Source organism: Orycteropus afer, unplaced genomic scaffold (genome assembly GCF_000298275.1).
Source record: "Orycteropus afer afer isolate SDZICR_OR568_19922 unplaced genomic scaffold, OryAfe1.0 scaffold00060, whole genome shotgun sequence".
Lineage (NCBI taxonomy): Eukaryota > Metazoa > Chordata > Mammalia > Tubulidentata > Orycteropodidae > Orycteropus > Orycteropus afer.
In genome coordinates, this window is record NW_006921647.1 from 7097281 (window position 1) to 7105832 (window position 8552).

The 8552-nt window shown below is 36.9% G+C and overlaps 1 pseudogene; it reads left to right on the plus strand.

Moving 5' to 3' along the window:
- Window positions 1–393: 393 nt before the first annotated feature.
- The window catches only part of LOC103195869, a 97489-nt pseudogene continuing 89330 nt past the window's right edge, over window positions 394–8552 (plus strand).

Sequence of the window (8552 nt, forward strand, 5' to 3'; positions counted from 1 at the left end):
ATACTTCATCTGATTTTTGACTGCTGCTTTCATTGATGCTGAATGTGGAATTAAGTAATATGAAATCTTTGACAACTTCGACCTTTTCTCCATTTATTGTGATGCTGCTTATTAGTCCAGTTGTAAGGATTTTCATTTTATGTTGAGGTGTAATCCATAATTCTTAAGTAACTCTTAAATAAGACAAGTTTCTTAAACAAGATCATATAGGAAGAAATGGAAGATGCTTGGAACATTTGATCTGGAAACTCAGCAGATTATATGTATAAATAGTCTTCATGTGAAATGCAAATTATTTGAAGGTACTCAAAAAGAATAAGGTCTAAAGCTTAAAAGTTACAGGGAAGCAGATTTAAGTTTGATAAAAATAACATTCTACTCTCTCCTTCCAGCATGTCAACAGGGGCCCCCATGCCTGGCGTTACCAGTTCTGACAAACCTTACCCAAAGTCCTGCTTCTGCTGAGGTGTCTTTCATGTCAAGATCTGCATCTTTGATGTGGGACAGAAGAAGGCAAAAGTGGATGTGTTCCCACTTTGTGGCCACATAATGTCAGTTGAATTTGAGTTGGTCTCCTCAGAAGGCCTAAATGTTGCTTTATTGTATTTCATCAAATACATAGTGAAAAGACATGACAAAGAAGGTTTACACTTAACAAGTAGGGCTCCATCCTTTCCATGTCATCCTTATCAACAAGATGTTTTCCTGTGTTGAAACAATAGGCTCCAGACAAGTGTGTGAGGTGCATCTGGAAAGCTTCAGGGTAAAGTTGCCAAAGTCTACATAGGCCAAGTTCCCAGGTCTATCTCCACCGAGCCCAACACTAGGACAACGTGATAGAGAGCCTATGCAGGGTGAAGTTCAGGATTGCTGGCTGCCAAAAGATCCACATCTCCAAGTGGGGCTTCATTAAGTTTAATGCTGATGAGTTTGAAAATACTGGGTCTGAGAAGTGCCTCTTCCTGAATAGTTGTGGAGTCAAATACATTCCCAATCATGACCCCTTGGACAAATGGCAGGTGAGCTCTGAACTCATGAAGGTTTTAGCAGCACTGTTCCCACCTGGCCTATATCCATCAATAAATTTGACTTCTTGTATGTTCTAAAAGAAAAAAAGGACATTCTAACAGTTGGAATTAAAATGGATTTCCTAAAGAAGTAAATAATTTCATATCACTGATAATATATACACAGAGGCTACATGTCAACTGCTGTGGCTTTTGTCACATGGCTTTCTACATTTGGGCCAAGCTGATGTATATATACTTGATGTCTATATTCCCTGACAAATCAATGACTCTATGAATCTAAGATTCCCACAGAATGTGAAAATCATCGAACAACATCATTGATATCACACTCAAATAAAATCATACTGAAGATAATTCAAAAATGGTTGCAGCAGTATATTGACAAAGAACTTCCAGAAATAGAAGCTGGATTCAGAAGGGAATGTGGAGTGAGGGATATCTTAGCTGATCTCAGATGGATCTTGGCTGAAAGCAAAGAATACCAGAAAGATGTTTACTTGTGTTTTCTTGACTATGCAAAGGTATTCGATTGTGTGAATCATAACAAATTGTGGATAATATTGAAAAGAATAGGAATTCCAGAACACTTAATTGTACTCAAGAGGAACCTGTACATAGACCAGGAGGCTGTCATTCAAACAGAGTAAGGGATGTCGCATGGTTTAAAACCAGGGAGGGAGTGTGTCAGTGTTGTGTCCTTTCACCATACTTATTCAATCTGTATGCTGAGCAAATTATCTGAGAAGCTGGAGTATGTGAAGAAGAATATGACATCAGGATTGGAGGAAGACTCATTAACAACCTGAGATACATAGATGACACAACTTTGCTTGATGAAAGTGAGGATGACTTGGAGCACTTACTGATGAAGGTTAAACACTACAGTCTATAGAAGAGATTACACCACAATATAAAGAAAACAAAAATCCTCACAACTGGACCAATAAGCAGATCATGATAGATGGAGAAAAGTTTGAAGTTGTCAAAGACTTCATATTACTTGGTATCAAAATCAACACCAATGGAAGTGGCAGTCAGGACATCAAAAGATGTATTGCATTGTGCAAATCTGTTGCAAAGACCTCTTTCAAGTGCTGAAAAGCAAAGATATTTACTTGAAGACTAGGATGAGCCTAACCCAAGCCATGGTATTTTCAATCACCTCATATGCATGTGAGAGCTGGAAAATGAATAATAAAGATCTAAGAAGAATCGATGCTTTTGAGTTGTGGTGTTGGTGCGGAATGCTGAAAGTATCATGGACTGCTAAAAGAACTAACAAATCTATCCTTTGAAGAAGTGCAGCCAGAATGCTCCTTGGAAGTGAGAATGGCCAGACTTTGTCTCACCTGCTTTGTTCATGTTGTCAGAAGGGACCATTCTCTGGAGAAGGATGTCATGTTTGGTAAAGTGAAGGGTCAATGAAAGAGGCGAAGGCCTCAATAAGATGGATTGACACAGTGGCTGCAGTGATGGGCTCAGGTATAGAAGGGATCATGAGGCTGGCACAGGACCGGGCAGTGTTTCATTATGTTGTACATAAGGTCACTGTGAGTCAGAAATGACTCTAAAGCACATGACAACAACAACAATGAATCCAAGGATGCATTTCTTCCCAGCCACCTTGCAGCCAAAAGAATAACTAGCTCAACTCTTTTGCTGAATTAAAGGGAGCAGATAAGTAGGAAAAAATATCTTTTTCTCATTGTTTGGAAGAACTTAAAATTAATATTCTTCCTCCTACCAAAGGTAAAACAGGAAAATGAACATATATCCAATTCCAAATTTCTTAAAATCATGTTCATGAAAGGAAGATCATCTTGCATTTCTTCTATCAATCACTTGCTGTTGTGTTTGTTCTTCTGTTTGTTTGTTTGTTTCTCCCATAATTACACCTAATGCGGTCTTTACTCTTCCACTCTTTTAACTTTCAATCAAGGCTCAGCAAAGTAGGGTTAAAACTACAGGAAGTGATTTTCTATTTTATAATACAATTGAAATACTTTTAAAACAAGAATTACTGAGATAAATCTTACCCAATAAACCTGATTCTTTGACATTATATTTCAAAGACAATCTCTGGTTCTGTGGACATAAGCATCAACTTGAATATTTACATTAAATTAGGCAAAAGATTAATAAGAAAAATTGCACTCTGCTAAAGACTCTAATCATTTGCACTGGCTTTTAAGGCATTGCGTATAATTTGGCTTCCAATTACCCAAAGAATTCCAGATCAGATCAAAATCTCTCTCATGTAATTTAAAAACATTTTGTTTTTTTTCTCATGATGTTAAGTGCACTTCTGCTTTTACTTCAAACCAGGGCCACCCCAACAATAATGTCTATCTCAGCAACTAATGCACTCACCTATGTTTGTGAACAATAGTTTCTAAATGACAAAGACAAAAACTGACATGCTTTCAGAGCACAAATTAAGCATATAAATGCTCTTTTCAACAGTTATAAAGGCTAAGATAGAAAAATGTTTCTCCCTTATAGAGTAGAAAGAACTAGAATGATAAATGAAAGCGTGCATTAGATTTTCCTGTTTTTGTACACCTCTGGGTTAGTAGTTGTTGTAGACCAAGAGTGTTATTAATGCAGATTGGTGCTTTAGATATTTCAGGGAAGAAGTTGAGTCCAGGCAAAAAAAAAAAGAACAAAACTAGGAAGGAGAAACTAAAATTCTATTTTAGAAATTATTGGCCCTGAATCCTAGATAAAGGTTCATAATAGAACATAGTTTGCAGTAATGATTCTAATAACATTCATTTTTCATGTCTCTTTTCCCCCAAAAGTCCCTGGATAGTGCAAATGGTTCAGCATTTGGCTGATAACCAAAGGGTTGAAGGTTCAAGTCTACTCAGAGGCACCTGGCAGAAACTTCCGGCAATCTTCACAAAATCAGCCACTGAAAACTATGAAACACAGTGCTACTCTGACACACATGGAGTCACCATGAGTCAGAGTTGACTCTGATGACAACTCTCGATGACAACTGGGTCAGTTTGGTTTCCCTCCTCCAACATGGTGTTTCCAACTGAGAACACAATGATATTTAGGATATTGGGGGTTAACCTTCCAAAGAAACTTGAATTTTAACATGCTCACAACCTTAGTTTTCAGGCTCTTCTGTGGAATTTTGGGGCCACACTGAGGAAAGTAGATAGCAGTTTGTGGGAGAATCTTACAGAATTCCTAAAATCAAAACCATATGCAGAAACCTGCCAGGAATTCCTCCTTTGCAAATACATAGCAGCAACCACTTCTAGGAGTTGTGTTCACACACTCTGAAATAAGCATTATTAAAATGGTTTCATTGACTGTTAGTATCATTGCAACTCTTTTTGAAAAGTTATAACTGGAGACCTCCCCTCATATTTGAACACGTGAGATGCTAGGACCTTCCTAACCTAAAAAATCAGGATTATCTCATTAGCATAGGCATTTATTCATCCACTCATGAAATACTGATTAATTACCCACTAGACTGTAAACACTGTGCTGGGGGTGAACAAGACACAGTCCTTCTCTCACGGAGTTAACAGTCTAAACTGCAGACAAAGATTATCTTCCTCTTTGTCATGCTGTGATGACAAACTTGGCATTACAATGCATATAGATGCTTAAACTGAACTTGAATATTTCTTTCTTTTCAACTCTGTGTGTCCCAGAACTTCCAGGGTTTACTGTTTTTGTTATACAACATCATGCAATGAAAATATTCATTACTATATAGGTGACCATTTTGGAACTAATGGTCAAGCTTAAAACTAAGACTCAATCTTGTGCTCTCTGGCTCTTTCCACCAACGGGAAAAAAAAGAAAGAAAAACTTCAAATTCCCTAGGATATGCAAATTTAGTTGTCTCAAGTTGTGACTGATAAATCTACTTAAATTCCCTAGGATATGCAAATTTAGTTGTCTCAAGTTGTGACTGATAAATCTACTACGCTTCTCTCAAAATATGAAATTAGAATAATAAAGGAAAATGTAATCAATCAAATTCTTGTCCCTTGAGTTCTGAATGTGAGAGTTGGCTATTGATTACTCCTCTCCAATATATAGGAGCTCTGGTAGCAGTGCCTAAGGCACTTGACTGCTAACCAGAAGGCTGGCGGTTCAAACCCACCAGCCACTCCTCAGAAGGAAGATAGGGTAATATACTTCCGTAGTGATACTGCCTCAGAAACCCAAGGAAGGGTCGCTATGGGTCGGGTCTGACTCAATGAAACATAAAAACAACAACCCCAATATATATAAAGCTAATAAAACATAAATAGAAGCATAAATACATGTGATTCCTTTATTTATTTGTTTATTCATTTATTTATTGTCACAAAACTCAGGCAAACTTTGCAGTGTTTGGGCAAAGAGCCACTTAATAGGGGTGGATTGCAAGGTCCCAGGGCCATAGCTATATTTGTAAATATTTGGTACACACTGAGTATTTAATCATATGAGTTAGAAGAGGTTATTTCCTTTTATTAGTTGATAGTGTTTCTCAGTAAATGAATAGCAATATTGATATAGTACTTGATTTTCTAATTATATCATCACTACAGTGCATCTTACCTGCCATATATACTGAAATAAGTCATTCAAATTCAGTTTAACTTCAGGATGTGTTACTACTGCCCAATACTACTTCTTATCATTATTTTTTAAAAATATCAATTTAGTTTGATAGAGAAGGTATTTATTTGAAAGCACTGCAAGTCTCAGCTTAAGTTTGTGTAGAGAACCCAGAAAGGAATATTTGGGTAATTAGTCATTTGTAACCAGGAAAAATAAAAAATGACTTGGTCTCTCTAAATACTGTGATTTTAGAATGACCTAGTTACCACTTTACATGGACTTAGAAATTAGTTTTTTTATTTACATAATAAAGAAAGGCTCACAGTTGGATATTTCAAAGCAATGTAAGTATTGAGATATGATTCCAATTTAACTATATGTGTTTAATTTGCAGACCAATTTTACCAGACCTTTAGTTTAAGCCACCCACGTTCTGTAATTGAAGCATGTCGATACCTTGGGTAGTCATTTAAATGTTGATCCTTCTTACATTATGCCTCACTGTTCCTTTTCATTTTCCACCCCCAGTTTTAGAATTCTCAAGTTCAGCTTCTAAGTAGCTCTACATGAAGTTACTTTACTATGATTATAAAAAGAAAGGGTAAAATGTTCACTATTTTCATTCCCATCACAATCATTGTCACATGAATAGTTTCTTGATCTGACATTTTCTATTCTTATTGCAATCTTTGTCACAAGAATAAGTTTTTCTATTTTAAAAAATTTTCTATCCATGTTGTGATATCCAGCAGCAGTCTACTGCTCTGACCTTTTTCCTTTCTAAATTGTATCTTGCTGTTGTTGAAGGAAGATGGGGCAATCTACTTGCGTAGTGATAGTGCCTCAGAAACCCAAGGAGGGGTTGCTATGAGCTGGGTCTGACTTGATGGCACATAACAACAACAACAACGTTGTTGCTGAGAATATATACAGCAAAACATGCACCAATTCAACAGTTTCTACATGTACAAGTTAGTGACATTGATTGTGTTCTTCCAGTTGTTCAACCATTTTCACCCTCCGTTTCTGAGTTGTTCATCTCTCATTAAAATAAATGCACAACCTCTTTAAGTTTCCTGTCTAATCTTTCAAGTAGCTGTTGTCAACTTGATCATATAAGTAGTTCTTAAAACAGCACAATGCTCAAAGTAGACATTTTTACTACTTAAGATAAACTATTGTTTGATTTTAAGATGAATTCAGGGGATATTTTTGATTTGGTTTAAAGTTTAATTATTATCTCAGGGCAATAGTTTAATCCAGCCTCAATGACTCCAGAAAGTCTAGAATTTTTGAGAACTTTAAATTCTGTTCTGCATTTCCCCCCTTTTAGTCAGGATTCTTCCATGAAATCTTTGGTCAAAATGTTCAGTAATGGGAGCCAGACAACAATTCAGTTCTTCTGGTCTCATGGCAAAAGAGGCAGCTGTTCAGGGAAACTATTAGCCACACATTCCATATCCTCTTCCTGTTCTTAACTCTCCTTCTTCCTCTTACTCTAGGTGATTAGAAACTAATTGTTGTGAGTTGGTTGGCCACTTGTTAGCTTTTTGTTTTCTTTTGTTTGACTTCTTATTGTGATTTGGATAATAGTTTACAGAGCAAATTGTTTTCCAGTCATCAATTCATACATATTTTGTTTTGTTGATTGCAGGCCCTACAATGTGACAGTACTCTTCCCATTTCCTCCCTGTGTTTACTGTTTCCATTCATTCTTCTTTCCTATCCTTTTGTGCCTTCTGAGCTCTATTTCTGGGCAAATGCTGCCCTTTTGATATCATTTGGTTGGTTGTTCTAGGTGGTGTATATTTCCCTGGTGTTATTGCTTACCTTACAGGCCTGTCAATTGTTTGCCTGAAAGTTGAGCCCTGGGGACAAATTCAGTTCCAGTCTTGATGTGTGGCTAAGGGCTATAGTCTCAGGGGTTCCACCAGTCTCTATCAGGACAGTAAGACCAATGTTTTTATGATTTTGAGTTTTGTTGCACATTTTTCTCCCATCCTATCCAGAACCTACTACTAAGATCCTTTTCAGATCTGTCAGTTGTGGTAGCTCGACACTATCTACCTCTTCTGATCTTAAGATCATTGAGGTTGGATTTTGTGTGGTTCTTTAATCCTTTGGACTAATTGTTTCAATGTGTCTTTGATTTTCTTCACTCTTCCTTGTTCCAGATGGGGAAAGATCTGGGAAGAAAGTTTTATTCTAGCAGGCACCTCACAAGCTTTAGGACCTCAGTCACTAGTCATCAGAGTAAGACGTACAACTTTGTCTTCGTGGACTCCATTATGCAATTCACTTTGATGCCCTCTAAGACTATGGTCCTGAACCTCTAAACCCAGTGACTCATTCCCTCAAGGTTCTTGGTTATGGCTAACAAGTTTTCATAATTTTGCCCCCTGAATGTCCTACAATATTCATGGATATATTTGGAGCACATATGAATAGAAATATCCTCAGTCAAACTAATGCTTTCATGAGTATCATCCCATTCCCCTCCCACTTCTCTTCAGCATGTATGTTTATCTATATATCCACTCATAGATCATGATTATTGCTGTTACTGTAGGACTGTGTATGTGATAGTATTCACCTTTATTGTCCGTATCACTTGTGCTCCTCTCAGTGTCTTCTTGTGCCTTGATCATTTTGTGCTGTCATTGTATATTGTCCTTCCCTTCAACCCCAGGCACTACAAAATGAACCAGAAGGTAACACTAAACATGTTTTTAGGCCAATTAACTGGATGATCCATGAAACCATGAAACTAAACATCCAAATCCCATGAGTTTTTTGGTTGTACTTAAGCAGCCTAGGCTGCTACTTTTTTTTTTTTTTTTTTTTAGTCATTGTTGCAAATGTATCTACCACATGACTTTTACTAATTTAATTTTTTACAGGCATACAACTTAAAATTACGATAACTGGCTGTGCAACCCT